The sequence below is a fragment of the Ptychodera flava genome, unplaced genomic scaffold (genome assembly GCF_041260155.1).
Source record: "Ptychodera flava strain L36383 unplaced genomic scaffold, AS_Pfla_20210202 Scaffold_42__1_contigs__length_1331906_pilon, whole genome shotgun sequence".
Lineage (NCBI taxonomy): Eukaryota > Metazoa > Hemichordata > Enteropneusta > Ptychoderidae > Ptychodera > Ptychodera flava.
The window spans coordinates 1,042,570-1,062,739 of record NW_027248364.1 but is presented as its reverse complement, the minus strand read 5'-3'; positions in this window follow the sequence as shown (position 1 = coordinate 1,062,739).

The following is a 20,170-nucleotide window of genomic DNA, read 5'->3' as shown; positions in this document are numbered from 1 at the left end:
CGATTGAAAACTAGCCGTATTCACATAGATATATAGACACTAGAAGCTGCTCAATCAAAACAATGCCGCGCCAACACATTCTGAGGCAAGAGGGAAGGTACTAACAATTTACTTACATAATAATCATCTACAATTATTAAAAATTATTTACAGGAGCCTTGTCTTGATTTTAATTCAATGCATTTCACACGGATGTTAATCTTGTCAAACACGTAATCTTGTAGATCAGCAATGCTTGTAGTTGGCTGAAGTCGACTGATGAATCTGCTTCCTTTATCATGCACAGGTTTACTTGAATTGCGATGAACACCAGGCTCTTGAGTGTGTCATAGATGACATCATCAGCACTTCGGCTTTTCCTATTATATATATATATATATATATATATATATATATATATATATATATATATATATATATATATATATATATATATATATATATATATATCACGCGGGTATGCATGTGCAAATAAGCGGTTGTGGCAAATGGCAGGTCAGTTAAGCTTTCTGGTCAATTTTATGTGATTGCCTTCAAACCTTTTACAGATAAAATAAATAAGGTCAGCAAACATAGGTCATAGTATCTGTCTTTCTGTCTATGCGAATGATCTTGAAGTCTTATCAACAGAGTTGAAGATTTAAGTAACATAAAGTCCACCCTTTAGTAGTATGAATGCAAAATCCTCTGCAAAAGTTAACCTCAAGAAAAGTTAAGGTCTCTGATCTGGCTGTTGGCGAAATCCTATTGATACTCCATTGAAATGAAATGGAATTCATTGGATTTAAACTGTTACTCGTAGATATTGGTAATTTCATTAATAAATTTGAGAAAACATCGGTTTGAATTAGTGAATATTACGGAAACCGAGGTACATTAAACGTTGTCGTTCGCGCCTGCAGTGTCCTAAAGATTCGTGTTTTGGTCAAAAATCAGCATTCCTTAGATTGCATCAACATTATTTCACACATTGATTTGTAAAACTCCCGATGAACAAACAACTTCTAACCTTCAGGAACGTCATTAGATTCGTTCGGAAATATTTCACCTACCTCTTATACAAGATGGTCAAGGTCTAATCCATCTCCAAACTCGTCGCATCTCTTTACGTCTTAGTTACATCCAAACGCATTTGTATCAGGATGTTCATCCCGTGTCGTATTATATCACAGTGGACTGTATTTTTAGGAGATTTGGTGGTTTTAGCTGTTTGACACTGTTAATTCTAACCAAATATATTGACTTTAGTCATGAGTTTGTTCCCACTTTTCATCATGATTTATTACAGTAGTTGAACTCCGCTGACAAAACCCGTAATATAATCCCACTGAGTATTCCTGACATTCTAATACAGCCTCTCTTTCAAAATCCTCTCAGTATGCAGCCTATTCATAAACTACAGTTACGACTGTAGGTGATCCTTTCGATATGTAGAAAGACACTGCTTAAGTACATTAGATTTATGTAATAGATTTACGATTCATTATTGTGACTCTATCATAAAGAAAGAAGGGGTTTACAATTGAGTGTTATGCACGGCGTGTATAAAATTGGTTTAATTTTTTTCAAGCATGTATATAGGAGTATCTGTTAAAAGAAAGATGGTTAACAAATCTACCACTACTAAAACTACTGCTGCTGCTGCTGTTGCTGCTGCCACTACTACTACCACCACCATATTTTAAAACAATAATCTATAAATGTTCGTTACTGCAAATCTTTTCATAACAGGTGTTTTGTCAACTAATGAAGAGGAGTCCAATCACTTCGGTAAGTTTCCAAATATTACTTGTTTATCATTGCTTTTTTAAAGTTACTGTCAATAGCCAGCATTTTTATACACTTGCTGACGAAATAATTGACTGACTGACCGAATGAATAATTCATACACAATTCATAACTACTACTACTACTACTACTACTACTACTACTACTACTACTACTACTACTACTACTACTACTACTACTACTACTACTACTACTACTACTACTACTACTACTACTACTACTACTACTACTACTACGCAAGTGTGGTAGTGTGCTCTGAGTTTTCCTACCGTTTTTGAGTCCTTCAGTGATTTCCGGACTTAGATCGTTGTCTGATCTGTTTTTGCTCCGCTTGTGGACTGCTGCTGTAAAGTTTTTCGTGTGTTTGAACTTTCGATTAAAGAGATTTTTGCGGATTCTCTCAGTGGTTTCCGTGTGCTATTTCATAGTCCAAGATGGCCTTGTTACAACCGATAACGTAGTAACTAACCGATAACGTATCAAACCCGATAACGTAGTAAAAATTAACCGATAACGTAGTAAATCAACCGATAACGTAGTAACGAACCGATAACGTAGTAAATTTTTCTAACCGATAACGTAGTAAAAATTTACCGATAACGTAGTAATTTTTCCTAACCGATAACGTATCAACAAATTTACCGATAACGTATCAATGAACCAATAACGGATTAAATCAACTGATAACGTTGAAAAGTTAACCGATGCAGCATCAAAACAACCAATAACGTATAAATTAACTGATAATATCTGATTAAGCGATTTATGGGAGCGATAGATTGATCGATTTATAGATAGAAAGAATTCGATAGATAGATAGTACTTGGGCAAGATTGATTGCTATCTTGATTCATCACACTACCAATTTGGTTTTAAGCCCTCTCATTCTACTGACATGTGTGTATTTGTTTTGAAAGAAATCATTAGCTATTTATAGGAAACGAGGTAGCAATATTATTATTACGTTTATGGATGCTTCTAAAGCATTCGATCGAGTTAATCACTGGACACTGTTTAAAAAGCTGATCTCTAGAAATGTACCAATTCTTTTCGTAAGGTTTCTCCTTATCTGGTACAGAACTCAGAATATTTTTATTCGTTGGGCCAATTGCCTATCTGACAGTTTTACAGTAGTCAATGGTGTTAAGCACGGGCGGAGTTTTATCTCCGAAGCTTTTCAATGTCTATGTTGATCATCTGAGTACAAGACTAGTAAATTCAAAAGTGGGATGTAACATAGGTGGTGTTTTCATAAATCACTTAATGTATGCTGATGATATCTGTTTGATCAGCCCTTCTGTCAAGGGAACTGAAAAACTGGTTGACATATGTAGTCACTATGGCGACCTGCATGACATTACTTTTAATGCGAAGAAAACACAATGCATTTTCAAAACGTACTCTGATTGTATACACCCCACCTGTTTATCTTAATGCTATGAAAATTACATTTGTAGCAAAGAAAAAGCATCTTCGGTATTTGTTGACGGATCAGTTTAGTGATAATGATGATATTGAGCGTCAAAAGAGAGCATTATATGTATCTGCATATATGCTCTTGAGGAAATTTTCTTTATGTTCTGTGACTGTAAAGTATAATCTTTTCAAAGCATATTGTTATCAATTATATGGTGGTAATCTGTGGGTTAATTATACTGCTGGTGTCTTGAAAAAAAGTGAAAGTTTGTTACAATAATGCAGCTCGCATTTTTCTGGGCTATGAGAGACCCAGTAGTGCAAGCTCTATGTTTGTTTCTAATAGGATTGATAGTTTTGATGCTCTTTTACGAAAGCAAATGTATAGTCTGATGAAAAGAATATCTTACAGTGAAAATACAATTGTAAGAATGGTTAATGATGTACTGTTTTACAGTTCTGACTTGCGTAACCTGTGGAGAAAGTCGATCTTTCATGGTTAGTGAATGAATTTATATATGGATAGTATATCCAACACCAGTTGTATTTTTGTATCACAGTATCTGTATTTCCTTTGTGTAATTTATATGGACGAATGTAGTCCGAAATAAACTAGTACAGATAGATAGATAGATAGATAGATAGATAGATAGATAGATAGATAGATAGATAGATCGATCGATCGATCGATCGATCGATCGATCGATCGATCGATCGATAGATAGATCGATAGATAGATAGATAGATAGATAGATAGATAGATAGATAGATAAGTCGATCAATGTATCGAAAGATAAATCGATCACTCAATCGATAGATCAATCTATCGATGGTTGATAGATGGTCGGTCGATCGATCGATCAATAGATCGATAATTAAATTGATGGGCTTATCGATCGATAGAACGAAGCATCTATCATTTCGATAAAAGATAGATCAATCAATCGATAGATCGATCGATCGATTCGATAAATTGGTCAATAGATAAATAGATAGATAGATCGATTTGATATCACATTGTCTCGTTCTCAATTTTCTTTTCTTCTATTTATTTTTTCCTTTAGCGTAAATTGTTAACAAATTTCTGCAGCAAATTAACCGTGTTTCGACTGTTTTCATGATAGTACGGACGACTAAGTTGAAGTCAATGTTGTCAAACTACTGGAATTGGTTTGGGAAGTTGTTTCTAGTCTTGCTACAGTAGCTATACAGTTTAGTTCTAGTTGGGTAAAATTCAAAGAGATAGTATAAGTACTGATGAAACTAAGGCAGGGTAATGAGCGGCTGTTGGTTTCCACAGAGAACCCTACCGAGAAAGAAAACTATTATGTGTGTATGTATCGGCTATAATTCAGAAAGAAAGTATGGTTGTAAAAGCAAGATGAGAAACAACTTTCCAAACCAATTTCCAATTCAATTAGTGTAGCAACATTTAGATCAAGTTAGTCGTTCGTGCTGCCACAAAAGTTATACAGGCAAGTCATGTAAATACTTTGCTTTGCATGAAAATGTGATTATCACAAAACATCTTTTTAACGAAGTAATCGTACAAGCTGCAAAACGGACTAGAAGACTTTTTTCCTATGGGATTTTTTTTGCTCTATCTAACCAATTGCAATACCGCAATCACCGACAGCCAACATCGCAACTTTCGCACACATATCGGATACTCACCAATAGAAATAACTGCGTGATTAGTGATTAACCAAAGAACATTAACGATTTATTCGTACAATTGACGATTTTTAATGTTATTGATAATCTCCATCGGCTGTATTTGAAAAGGGTAAGCATATAAGTGATTGATATGCAGGAACCTAATATAAATGTATGAGTGAACTCTGGTAAGGCCTAGAAAAATAAAAAGTTTGTTTCTCATCCTAGACATATTGTGAAAATGATGCAGTGACGCGGGTTTTTTTCTTCTCAATTATTTTTTTTTTTATTTTTCAACCAAAAAGAACACGCAAAAACATGAAAACGACATAGGAATGCGCATAGATAAATGCACAGCAGTGTTGCTTTAGTATTTTTGTATAGCAACAGTTCTGTGGTTTGACTTTTAGTGCAGCAATGCACAGTTTTGACAGATTAATATAACACTGACAAATGTGTACAGTTCTGAATGGATTGTTAGTGTCAGTTATTTTGTTTACAATTCTGTTTTACACAGCACTGTGTTATGCACTATAGTCGCGTATTTTCGTTTGTTTTTGTTTGTTTTCATTTTATATCCTTATGAGCAGAAAAAAGATTGACGTGGTGGGTCTGAATTGAAGCTCGCGAGGATGAGAAACAAACTTTTATTTTCTTGGCAAAGCGTTTTCTTTTCTGTCAGTACTATACTATATACGACTACTCAATAATTTTGCGATGCCTCCGTAATCCTACTTCAAGTAAGATGTGACGACGTGAATCACGACAGAAAGGATAAAATGAAGAAAAAGAAATATGTTGTCTACAAAATCTGTAAGCTTGCTTACAGGACTAACTTGCAAAATTAATGAATTTTGATTATAAGGAATTCAATTGAACAATGAGTCCAGATTTACCTGTAATTCAGTCCCAGAATGAGAGTTACATTGTAAAGATTTATTGCCATTTTGATATTAGTGACGTTTTAAGTAACGGAATTTTATAATCGGTCATGTCGTAAACTTTTTCCCAAGTCCTCCCGACTTGAAAGTGTGTCGATAAAGACACTCACATGTGTGTTGTATCTTTAATTCATCCTCCAGGAATATTTATTAATTAGTTCGCATTTCTCTTGAATTGATGAAATTCGATTCGTGATGTCTGAGTAATATCACGGAAACAGTATACTCCAAGTATATGTAACTCTGAAGGTGTAACTGATTGATTTTGAAAAAAATGAAAGCTACAACACTCGTTTACATTCAGTTAGTTTCCATTTATTAATACTTTATTGGTCGATTGATAATTTATTTGTTGACTTGATGCATAATCAGTTGATTGGAATCTTTACTCTTTGACTTGACTAGGTTATGGTTGATTTGATACCTAATTGGTTGATTTAATACTTCATCGATCGGTTGATTTGATACGTTATTGTTCACTTGGCTACATTATGGGTTGGTTTCATACACTATCCCTCTATTTATCTATCCGTCGATCGATCTATCTATACATCGAAATATATATATATATATATATATATATATATATATATATATATATATATATATATATATATATATATAGATCTATCAATCGTTCTTTTAGTCGAGCAATCGATAAATTCAATCATTCAATCGATAGAAATATCGATCGATTGATAGATCAGTGCATCGATCGATCAATCGGTCGATCTATCGATTGATCAATGGATTGATCGATCGATCGAGGATAGATCTATCCCTATGAATCTATTCCCATGAATCACTTGATCCAATACATTATCAGTTGATTTGATACGTTATCGGTAAATTTGTTGATACGTTATCGGTTAGGAAAAATTACTACGTTATCGGTAAATTTTTACTACGTTATCGGTTAGAAAAATTTACTACGTTATCGGTTCGTTACTACGTTATCGGTTGATTTACTACGTTATCGGTTAATTTTTACTACGTTATCGGGTTTGATACGTTATCGGTTAGTTACTACGTTATCAGTTGTAACAGGCCTCGCCATTCATTGACAATGGACGCTTAGCTACGTTTGCCGGCCTCACGAGGAAACATGGTGTGAAGTGTGAATCCATGGAAGGAGTCTCTGTCGAAAAGTATCTACAAGCTATGTCAACGATTACTGGTCCACAGAATATCATCGCTGCTTCCAGAGTTTACGTTTCAGTTATCGTTTATTTCAACTCAGTTATCTGGGTGGAAAACGTGTGTGAATGGTTTCGGACTGAACGGTTACTCAATTCAAGTTGAACCTGTTGTACAACCAGCGAGAAAAGTCATAGTGTCTGGCGTTCCACCGTTTATTCCGTATCATGTGATTGAAACTGAACTTCTTACATTTGATAAACTTGTCAGCAAAATCAAAATAATTCCTCTAGGATGCAAGAGTGAACAGTTAAAGCATATAAGATCCTTTCGAAGACAAGCTCTAGTACTGATTGATGCTGACTTTCACAGTACATGGGAAGGACCTTTCACTGTAGAGTACGAAGGTAAAAGGTACAGAATTTATCTTTCAACCGAAGAAATGAAATGTTTCAAGTGCGGTCAAAAGGGACACGTTCAGCGTGACTGTCAACAATCACCCCAAAACGAACCATCTGCTGCATTGCAAGAAAAAGACTATATCACTGTAATTAACGACGGTCAAATTGAAAGAGGTGTCAAAATTCCGACTTTTCTTGTGTAAATGTTATTGATACTCACAGTAGCTCGCAACAGCACAGTGATGGCCATGGTAATGAAGAACAAGAAAGTATGGTCTGTAATAACGAAACTGACATTGTTCAACGTGAACCGTCTTCAAAAGTTGATCCACAAACTGTCTTGCACACTTACGGAACGAACAACAAGGGAATTTCAAAGGTAGATGATGTTTTTACTGATGATGAGAGGGTACGAACACCTCCATCGCCTTTCCCCCCTTCTCCAGACCTGTGTTTTACGCAAGCTTCGGATTCCTCAGTTTCTTCTCCGGCTTGCACTCCATCGCTTCTTCTTTCCAGACTTTCTGATGTCGTTCCGGATTCTCAAGACATTGCAGACAAGACCAATGCATCGATGGACATGGATATGTCTGCAGCTTTCTTCTCAAGGCATTGCAAGCCAGTCAACAGAAGGCAGTTTGGAAGATTCATCGCAAAGAGAGGCTGATGACAATGAATCTGTGCTGTCGGACATTTCAGATTCTTCATTTAATCATGATGTATTGACTCAATCGATTGCAGATTTCTTGGAAAATACAAAGCACTCAAAGAAGTTTATTAGTCCCCACGGACACCGTCCGGGGGGACTTATAGGTTTGGCCGTGCGTGCGTGCGTGCTTGCGTGCGTGCGTGCGTGCGTGCGTCCGTCCGTCCGTTCACGCAGATAATTCAGAGATGCCTGGAGCGATTTCATTCAAACTTGGTACAAGGATTACTTCATATGTCATACAGATGCACGTCAATTTGTTTTCTGATACAATCCAATATGGCCGCTAGGCGGCCATTTTATTACGATTTTTTCATGTACAGAGCCATAACTCAGGCATGTTTCAACCGATTTTATTCAAAGTTGGTACAAGGATATTGACCAATGGCATACATATGCACATTGATTTGGGTTTTTTTTACAATCCAATATGGCCGCCACGCGGCCATTTTGTTACGATTTTTTCATGTACAGAGCCATAACTCAGGCATATCTCAACTGATTTTATTCAAAGTTGGTACAAGGACATTGACCAATGTCATAGATATGCACGTCAATTTTTTTTTTTGTTGTGATACGATCCAATATGGCCACGAGGCAGCCATTTTATTACGATTTTTTCATGTACAGAGCCATAACTCAGGCATGTTTCAACCGATTTTATTCAAAGTTGGTACAAGGATATTGACCAATGTCATACATATGCACATTGATTTGGTTTTTTTACGATCCAATATGGCCGCCATTTTGTTCTGATTTTTTCATGTACAGAGCCATAACTCAGGCGTATCTCAACTGATTTTATTCAAAGTTGGTACAAGGACATTGACCAATGTCATAGATATGCACGTCAATTTGTTTCGTGATATGATCCAATATGGCTGCTGTGCGGCCATTGTTTTTTGATTTCCATGTCCTGAACCATAATTCAGACATGTATCAAGCAAATTTATTCAAAGTTTGTACAAGGACATTGACTTATAGTATACATTATGTACTTTGATTTGTTTCTCGATATGGTCCAATATGGCCACATGGTGGCAACTTTGTTATGTTTTTTTTTTCATGTCGAGAGCCATAACTCTGGCAAGTCTCAACTGATTTTATTCAAAGTTTGTACCTTGACATCGACTTATGTCATACATATACGTGTTGATTTTTTAAACAGTAACATCAAATATCGCTGCGTGGCAGCGATTTTGTTACAATTTTCTCATGTACTGAGCCATAATTCAGACATATTTCCACCAGTATCATTCAAAGTTGGTACAAGGACAATGACCTATTTCATACATGCTCGTCAATTTGTTTCACGTCATGTAGCAGTATCATGTCAATTATTGAAGTTTCATAATTAGGCTGATATGTCAAGAAATACTGCATCAAATTTCATGAAACTTTGTACAGAATCTGATGTTAAGCTCACATTGCTTTAACAGTGAAAAAGACATTTATCAATGTCATTTTAATTAATTTGTAATTGCATATGTAATGAACTTTCCTAATAGAGTGATATATCCACAAATACAACGTCAAATTTGATGAAACTTGATACAGATGTTGATCTCATAGTGTTGTAAATACTGCATTAAACTTTATGAAATATGGTACAGGTGATAATCTATTAGTGTTAGGATAGTATGAAAAAATGTTTTGCAACATCCTGTCAACTAATTCCAGTTGACTCATTTAATGACCTTTAGGATAGTGGCCTACATTGGTTTTATGTTTTCATCACCATGGAACTCATTCTTGGCCATTGAGTGCCATCTGTATCAAAGTACTTTTATCACAGACCTAATGAAGAGGACTCTATCCTCTCTGAGGACCTGTAATCAAAGTACCCATTTACAAGTGGGGACTGTGTCATCAACGATGACTTGTTCAAGATTGTTTTGACTTTCATCCAAATTTGAAAGAGCTTGCGAAAATATTGCTTGGATATCGCTCTTCACAGCCTGAGAACAGCGCAACGAGAGCTCGCATCTACAAACTGGTACGTAAAATCAAGGACTATATCAGAACTACTGTTAGGTCAACTGCGATCGAGTCTTCACTTTAATTCATATTCGTTATGTGGAAACATCTCACATTCCTGTTTATATACATGGCTCTGTCCTATGTAACGCTGAATGTTCGTGGGTGTCGAGACTCGATGAAACGCTTCCAAGTTTTTGATTTTCTCAAGATACCAACCCGGCTTCTTGTTACCTTTTACAAGAAACTCACAGTATACCCAGTGATGAAAAAGTATGGCCTTTGATTTGGAGAGGACGTTGTATTTTGTCGCATGGTTTAACAAAGAGTGCAGGTGTTGCTATATTGTTTTCGCCCTCCTCTACAATTGATATCATTCGCACATCAGAACCAATTCCTGGACATTTACTGCACGTGTAAGCAAACGTTGACGGCAGCCTAGTCAACATTATTAATGTGTATGGACATGCTACTTCCAATGAACGGTTGTGGTGTTTTACCAAGCTGAATGATTTTCTGTCAAGTTTAGATGTTTACAGTGTAGTTATTCTTGGTGGAGACTTTAATTGTACTCTGAATGAAGAATTGGACAGAATCAATTGTAAGGAGTCTGACATGTGTGCAGTTCGCTATTTTAATAATTTAATCCACAAGTACAGGCTTGTTGACAGTTGGCGTCACTATCATGAGGACAGCCATAATTACACCTGGCACAGAAATGACAAAAAGGCTCGTCTTGACAGGATTTACATCAACAAGTGGATGAAATCACGCATCACGGTGGCTTCAATTCATCATTCTGCGCTCACATTTTCTGATCATTGATTGGTAAAGTTAAGGGTAACACAGAAAAAAGTCAAACACCGCAACCCAATATTGTGTCTTTATACAAGCATCTTGAAGCATGAACTGTATAAAGATATCATTTCGCAGTTTTGGTTAAACTGGCGACAGCAACAGAATAAATATTGTTACGTGCAGAGAAAATGAACAAAAGGGTGAACTCAGCAGTTTCCGTTTAAACAAAATTTATACGAAAATAAAACTAATTGCTAAGTCAGGGATAGAATACAAGCTTTAAAAGTGTACATACTACTTATCTCAGCTGGGACGGCAAAGCTCCAGTCTCAGAATTGTAACAGTCAGTCGGATGAATGAACAGTCCTTTGGCTTGCAGGCTTGAAGAAGTACAAAAGTCCACGGTATAAATCCAGCGTTGGCAGTGAAGGTCTTGAAAAGTCTTGGAATGACTATTGCTGGAGTTTCCAAAGACTAAAAGTAACACACAAGAGACACAATCCCAGAAGTCTGACTGCAAGCCTGCTGTCACAGTATTTATACTCATGTGCTTACATAAGGGCATATAAGAACAATCTAGAACTTTTATTGACATGCTAATTACTGTTCTAAAATTATCCCTCTTACACAACTAAATGAATTTCCAGAACATTCCAAACACCACTAATTGAATTCAAGGTTGTGAGGTCATTAAGGGCAGTGACCCTGAGAATGTTCTAGAATAATTGAACTCTGGTCATGAGTGTGGGGGAAATGACCTACATAACAATATTGTGATTTGTGGGCATGGTGGGAGATTGGAAAATGGAAAATCAAACTTTTAACTCAGCAGTATTGTGCTTCAAACCAGTACAACCTGAAATGTGATAAATTGCAATTGGAAAGGAAATTCGAGAACTTGAGAAAAGTTTAAACGAAGATAAAAGTCTCTTTGATGAAAGCCAACAAGAGAAAAGTTCTCTGGGCTCAGTTGGTAGACCTGGAGAGTAGAGGTACGGCTGTACGATCTCGTCATCAATTACTTACCAACAGTGATGTATCGAACAGTTTCTTCTTTTCCCTTGAACGAGAGAGGGAAGGTCAAAGCCCATTATACACATGAAACGTGCTGATGGCTCAATAACGGAAAATCGTGATGAAAGTCGTGACATTTCACTGTTTCTACAAGGATCTTTATCTGCTGAAAATGTTGACGTTGATGCTCAGTCGGAAATTCTCGACAATTTGGCGCAATTAAATGAGGAAGATCGTGATTATCCTGATGGTGAAATTACTCTTGATGAACTTTCCTTTGCTGTAAAACAACTGTCAACTGACCGTAGTCCAGGAATGGATGGTTTCCCTAATGAATTTTACAAAACGTTTTGGTCTTTTATCGGTCAAGATCTTCATAAGGTATTCATTGAGTGTTTCCGTAATGATCAGCTTCCTATTTCTTGTCGGAGAGCAGTGCTAAGTCTTCACCCGAAAGCTGGAGACAACACTTTAGTCAAGAACTGGAGACCCATTAGCTTGTTATGTAGCGATTATAAAATTGTCACGAAAGCTCTCTCAATTCGTTTACGTAATGTCCTTTCCAAAATAATTCATGTTGATCAGTCCTGCTCTATTCAAAATCGTCACATATTTGTTAATGTGCAATTATTACAGGGTAGTATTTTCTATGCCAATGACACAAACTCACCTCTGTGTATTGTTGCTCTAGACCAGGAAAAGGCTTTTGACCGTGTCAGTCATGATTACCTTTTTAAAACTCTGAGCTCTTTTGGTTTTGGCCCCCGCTTTATTAATTACATTAAAACGCTCTATACATGTATTCAGTCAGAGTTAAAGATAAATTGTTCCATTACCGCTCCGATTTCAACTAATCGTGGGATTTGTCAAGGTTGCTCACTTTCTGGTAAACTTTATGTGATTGCCTTAGAACCATTTTAGACAAGATTAGGAATAACAGTAACATAAGGGGATTGCTAATAACAGAAGCTCCTAGTCCTACATGCCTTTCTGCGTATGCCGACGATGTTGAAGTTTTTATTACTAGAAATGAAGATTTTAGTAACTTAAAGTCCACTCTTGAGTTATATGAAAATGCGTCTAATGCAAAAGTTTACCTTAAGAAATCTGAAGGTCTCTGGGCTGGTAGTATCGTACTGATACGCCATTGAATATCGAATGGAACTCAACAGGGTTACAACTGTTCGATGTGTATGTTGGTAACTCAAATAATTATTGTCAGAAACATTGGTCTGAATTAGTGAACATCACTGAAAACAAAATGATATTCTGGTCGTCTTTTGCACCTGGTATGTCTTACAAAGGTCGTGTTTTAGTCATTAATCAGCTGATTGCATCAAAATTACTTCACAGATTTACTTGTACAACTCCCGATGATCAAACATTTTCTTACCTTCAAAACCTTTTTCTGAGATTTTTTTTGGCAATGACGTCATTGGATTCCTTCGGAAACTCTGTACTTATCTCTCATTCAAGGTGGCCAAGGCCTTATTCATCTTAAAACTCGTTGTATTTCTTTACGTCTCAGTTATATTCAAAAGTGTTTGTATCAATTATGACAAACAGTTACTTTTCACGACTGACATTGATTTTTGTAATGGTGCTATTCCTGCTACAATATAATAATATTGTTGGAATTCTGTTGACAAAATTCGTAAAGGAATCCCACTTAGTGTTCCTGACATTTTGAAAGAGCCTCTTTTTCAAAATCCACTCATTATGCATCCAGTTCATCAGTCCCCTTTTACTGTACCAGCTTTTGTCAATGCTAAAGTTACAACTATAGGTAATCTTTTCAATACTGTGGGAAATCGTTGGTTGACTTCTTCAGATTTGTGTGATAGAGTTGCGATTCATTCACAGCGTATTATTTCTTTGTCTGTACAATGTATTTACAAGGCTTCCTGTTCGTTTGAAATCCCACATTGCAAATCACTTTTGTAACAACGATCCAAACAATGTGCCAGATACTGTGTATTCTTTTCAGCTGCAACATTCTACAGAGCACAATTATTTTCTGTGTAAAATAGAGAAAGGTGCAGTTTACAAGTACTTGATAATGGTTCATCATTATGCATGTTTACCAGACAGATTAGACACCATCTGGAGTTATATTTTGAGCATTCCACATTCCATCAAACCACACTTTGCTTCATGTTATTGTGATCCCATCATAAAAAGAAAGGGATTTACAATGGTGCATTATGCACAGAGCCTATCAAACTAGTTTTTTTTTTGCTCCGTGCTGGTTTTCGTTCAGATGCCAACTGTTCTTTCTGTAATGACACCTGGACAAGCTGTAACATAGCATGGTTTTTCATTAATTCTCCTATTAAAAACTCTGTATTTATTCATGCAATTACAATGTCTCTTTTTATTTACCTTTCTACAATTGCTAAGTTATGTATTCATTTAGCCAGAAGAAATGTGTTTAGAAACCAGGGTCCTGTTGATCCTTTGGACATATTTAAAAGCAAGATTTTCTCCAGATTGAGACTTGAATTTGAGTATCATCGTCTCAATGAAAATTTACGTTCTTTTAATATTATTTGGGCTTTTGATGATATTCATTGTGACACTCATGATGGTCAACTCAATTTTCACATTAAAGAAACTTCCCTGCTTTTGTGCATCGCTAGGTTGTTTCACCTTTGAATAATTATGTGATAGCTTTGAGATCATTGGAATCTCACACCCCCAAGGACCTGGGATCAGATTTATCACACGAGTTGCGGCTCGTGTGAGACAAAATATCGCCAACTCGTGTGAGTAATCTGATCCCAGGTCCTCGGTGTGTGAGATTCTTTTTCTCACATGACCACAAAATGCATTAAATTCACATTAGACACGTACAACATTATCCAAATCGTGACAACTCTGTTGTCTGCCACTGTACTCTGACCTCCTTACTTTGTAGTTCTGGTCCGTGTGTTACTCGTTGTGCCATTGGAAAATATTTCGCGCGTGGAACGAAACGGACTGTTTCTCATCCAATCAGAGCTTCTGTAATATTTACTGAAGAGTGTAGGACGATTTCTGACAGTGTGGAATCGATTTTTCCCACACTGTCGATCCCGCACTCCCAGCGGCCAGGAATGTGAGAAATGTCTTTCTTGCTGACATTTACTTTTGCCATTCATGACGTTTTCTGTTCAATGCCGACCATCACTTTGTAGTGATTTTTAGGAGCCCAAGCCGACCGGCTGGGACCCTATTGTTATTGCTCACGTGGTTTGGCCACCATATTGGATTTTGCGAAGATCGCGATTTAATCTTTAAAAATCTTCTCCTCCAGAACCGGAACACCGGTTAAGCTGAATTTTAACTCATGTCATCCTTAGAGTGATCTTTTTCAAGTTTGCACAAAGCATTCTGATCGGACATGTGGTTTGGCCGTCATATTGGATTTTGTGAAAATCGTATTTTAATCTTTAAAAATCTTCTTCTCCGGAACCAGAACACTGATTAAGCTAAAATTTTACTCATGTCATCCTTAGAGTAATTTCTTTCAAGTTTGCAAAAAGCATTTTGATTGGTCACGTGGTTTGGATGCCATCTTGGATTTTGCCAAAATCGCAATTTAATCTTTAAAAATCATCTTCTCAAGAACCGATACACCAATTAAACTGAAATTTGACAAGTATTACCTTCAACCTGATCTCTTTCAAGATCGTGAAAGGAATTAAGGTCAGTCATTTGGTTAGCCGCCATCTTGGATTTTGCAAAAATCGCAATTTGCTCTTTAAAAATCTTCTTCTCCAGAGCCAAAACAACGATTAAACTGAAATTTTACTCGTATCATTCTTAGTGTGAGCTCTCTCTAATTTGCGACAGGCATTTGGATTGATTGAGTTGTTTGGCCGCCATATTGAATTTTGCATAAAATACACTATTATGAGTGAAACCTACAGTAACTATATGATGACGTTCAAAATTCTTCTTTACAAGATCTAAGACCTTTCCAAGCTCAAATTCTGCACATCATATCATCAGTGCAAGAACTGGAAACCATAGTAACCGCTTGGGCCCCGCCAACGCTGCTTGCAGCTTTATCTGTTATTTGTATCTTATATTTCCTTTTGTTCCTTGAATGTAAAAAATTCATTTTACAGTTTTAGTATGTAGGGACCTATGTGAAATAAAGATATTTGAAAAACTACTACTACTACTACTACTACTACTACTACTACTACTACACATGTGTACACGTCGTGGTAGTGTGCTCTGAGTTTTGCTACAGTTTTTGAGTCCTTTAGTGTTTTCCGGACTTACATCGGTATCTGATCTGATTTTGCTCCGGTTGTGGACTGCTGCTGTCTATTACTACTACTACTACTACACATGTGTGGACGTGGTTGTAGAGTGTTACGTTTTTTTTGCCGTTTTTGTGTGCTTTGCACTGTTTTCTGCGCATAATTTCATCTCATCCTGGTTTCGCAAGTTACCGGCCTTCTGTAAAACTGTTGTTCTTTTCATTTCGTGGAGTGATTGAAGAGATTTCACCGGATTTTCATCTGCGTCCGGGTGGGTGGCTGTCATAGCCAAGATGGCCGCCCAACCTAATGTGATGCAACCGCCATCGCTTCGAGGCCTGACAAGAAAACATGGCATAAGATGTGAGTCTATGGAAGGTGTAACGGTGGAAACATACTTGAAGGCAATTGCAGAGATAACCGGACCGAAAAATATTCTTGCGGCATCGAGAGTTTATGGGTCAGTAATCGTTTACTTCAATTCTGTTACGTGGGTTGAAGCGGTGTGTGTCAACGGCTTTGAAGTCGAAGGTTTTTCTGTTCAAGTTCAACCGTTGGTTAGGCCTGCAGCCAAAGTTGTTATCTCAGGTGTACCACCGTTTCTTCCAAACGTAGTTATTGAACAAGAACTTTCAAGATTTGGAAAAGTTGTCAGTAGTGTGAAAACAATACCTCTTGGATGTAAATCTGACAGTTTGAAGCACGTGAAGTCGTTCAGAAGGCAGGCTTTCATTCTCTTTGATAACGACTTTCATGGCGTTCTCAACGGACCGACAACAGTTGAGTTCGAAGACAAACTGTACAAAGTATACCTATCTACTGATGAGATGAGATGTTTCAAATGTAACCAAAAGGGACATTTACGACGAAATTGTACTCAACCAGATTTTGGAAATGTTAATGAAGACGTGAACAATGGATCGGTCATTCACACCCAACCAGACAACGATAAATCAATACCGATCAATAATAGCCGACATGTCCATGATACAGCTGAATCGAGTAATCATAACGAACTCAATACAACCGACAAAACCGAGTCAACTGGTGCCACTGATAACATTGAGCAACTCAATAATAATAATGATGATCAATTTGGAGTGGATGACGTGATGGAAGTTAGTGATATTAATTTAAACAAAGATGTTCAGAAGAAAGCAGTTCCCACAGCAAAGCCAAACAACGAGTCACCAACAGAGAGTTCACAATATAGAGAGGGGAGCAATACGGTGATAGACCAACAACCTCAAGGAGAAATAAACACCCCCGGTGAGATTGTTGAAAGTAAGAAGAATAGTTTGCAACGGGACCCTGATACAATTGGAAATTCTACTGATGAGAAAAGCATTGATGACATCGACGATGAAGAGAGGGTAGGAACCCCTCCTTCACCCTTCCCTTCTACCCCTTATTTTTCTCAAGCTGGAAGTTCGCCTTTGAACTCTCCAATTCCGAGACCACCTCCTGTCTTTTCAGGTTTTTCTGTCACAAGCTCACAAAGTTGTCCAAACAGTGTTCCCATTGGTGTCTCGGATGACAGAGACGATTGTGATAGTATTTCGTACTCTCCATGCTCACCTTCACATACGGACTCACAATCATCATTACCAAGTTCAAAGACTTTGTCAAGTAAAGACACAGATGATAATGAATCGGTGATCTCTGATATGTCTGAAACATCTTTCCAGTGTGATTTATCAAATTCATCAATTGAAGAATTCCTGGAGGATACAAAACACTCAAAGAAGTTCATTGAAAAATGCAAGGATTTCATCCTGACCTTAAAGAGCTTGCTAAAATGTTACTGAAGTATCGTTCGTCTTTACCCCTCAACACTTCTACGAAAGCCCGGATCTACAAACTCGTCACAAAGATAAAGGAACATATTAAAATCACCGGTCGATCAACTGTTGTTAAGGACTCTCATTAATCAGCACTTTCGGTATGTTTTCTTCCTTTGTTTTATGTGCGCTCATGGTTGCGACTTTGTCCTGTTTGACTTTCAATACACGTGGATGTCGTGACTCTTTGAAGCGTTATCAACTCTTTGAATTTCTGAAACAAAACAATCATGCAGATTTCTGCCTTTTACAAGAAATTCATACCAGTCTTGCGGATGAACAAATTTGGCCAATTGTGTGGCGAGGAAAGTGTATTTTATCTCATGGAACATCAAACAGTGCAGGAATTGCCATCTTGTTTAAACCTAGCTTGAACGTTGACATTATTTATAAATCAGAACCAATCCCAGGTCATCTGCTGCACACGAATGCCAAAGTAAACGACACGCCTATTAACATCATTAATGTTTATGCCCCCACTAATGCAAAAGAACGTATACATTGCTTTAGTCAATTGAACACACTTTTATTGAGTCTAAATGGTGACCCTGTGATTTTAGGCGGAGATTTCAATTGTACACTGAATGCAAACTTAGACAGAGTTGATTGTGCTGAATCTGATTCTCGTACCAGCAATTTACTTGACAAAATTGTCCGTCAACACAAGTTAATCGACAGTTGGCGTCAACTCCACGGCGACGATCGTAATTTTACATGGCACAGAAACAGTTCAAAGGCGCGTCTTGACAGAATATATGTTAATAATTGGATAAAACCTCGCATTGCTTCAGTCTCCATTCACAACTCGGCACTAGCATACTCTGATCATTCGCTGGTTGAACTAATTATTTCACAGAAGGAAGTGGACAAACGCAATCCGGTTTGGTGTCTCAACACTGATATTTTAAACGATAACGCTTACTGTGAAATCATTACCTTTTTCTGGAATAATTGGAGAATGAAAAAGAACAATTATACAAATCTGTCAACATGGTGGGACGTCGGAAAGTGGAAGATAAAACATCTTACGCAACAGTTCTGCATTTCAAGAAACGAAGATTACAAGCTGCGTAAATCACAGCTGGAACGTGATATTCAAGATGTTGAGCAAAGAATGCATGTTGACAAAAGCCTTAGCAGCGTTTACAACGACAAGAAAAAGTCCCTCTTGCAATTGGTCAATTCAAAAATGAAAGGTGCGGCAGTCCGTTCTCGTCATCGTTTATTTAATGAAAGTGACATGCCAAGTAAATTCTTTTTTTCTCTCGAACAAGAAAGAGGTAGATCTAAACCAATCGTTCATCTCAAACGTGCAGATGACACAATTACTGAAGATCCTCATGAAATTCGTAACATTATCTGCAGTCATTATCAAAAACTCTTTTCACCGGAACCTGTTAACCTAGCATCTCAAAAGACACTTCTTGAAGATTTACCTAAACTTTGTGAACCCGATCGCGATAATCTTGATTCAGAAATTTCATATGATGAACTTACGAATGCAGTTAAACAACTTTCCACAGACCGGTCTCCAGGTATTGATGGCTTACCCAATGATTTTTATAGAACTTTCTGGCCACTTTTGGGTAAAGATTTACATGAAGTTTTTGTGGAAGTTCTCAACAATGGTGTACTTCCTGTGTCGTGTAGGAAGGCGATTATCAGCCTACATCCGAAGTCTGGTGACAATTCTCTGGTTAAAAACTGGAGACCAATCAGTCTCCTATGCAGTGACTACAAAATCCTCGCAAAATCGTTGTCTATTCGTCTCCGTTCTGTCATTTCCTCTATTGTTCACCATGATCAATCTTGCAGTATCCCGGGCCGTTACATCTATGATAATATCAATCTTTTACGTGATAGCATTTCATATGCGAATGACACTGACACAGCTCTTGGAATTGTCGCTCTTGATCAACAAAAAGCCTTCGATCGTGTGAACCATGAATACCTATTTAGTACCCTGCATGCCTTTGGATTCGGTGATCGCTTCATTAATTTCATTAAAGTTCTCTATACGGACATTAAATCTCTCATAAGAATCAACAACAGACTCGCTGCACCAATTGACATTAAACGAGGTATTAGGCAAGGATGTTCATTGTCGGGACAACTTTATGTCATTGCCTTGGAACCACTTTTGAATAAAATACGCAATAACAGTGGTATCACAGGACTCAAAATTCCAGGTCATCCTACTCATAAAACATGTGTGTCTGCCTATGCCGATGACGTAGAAGCC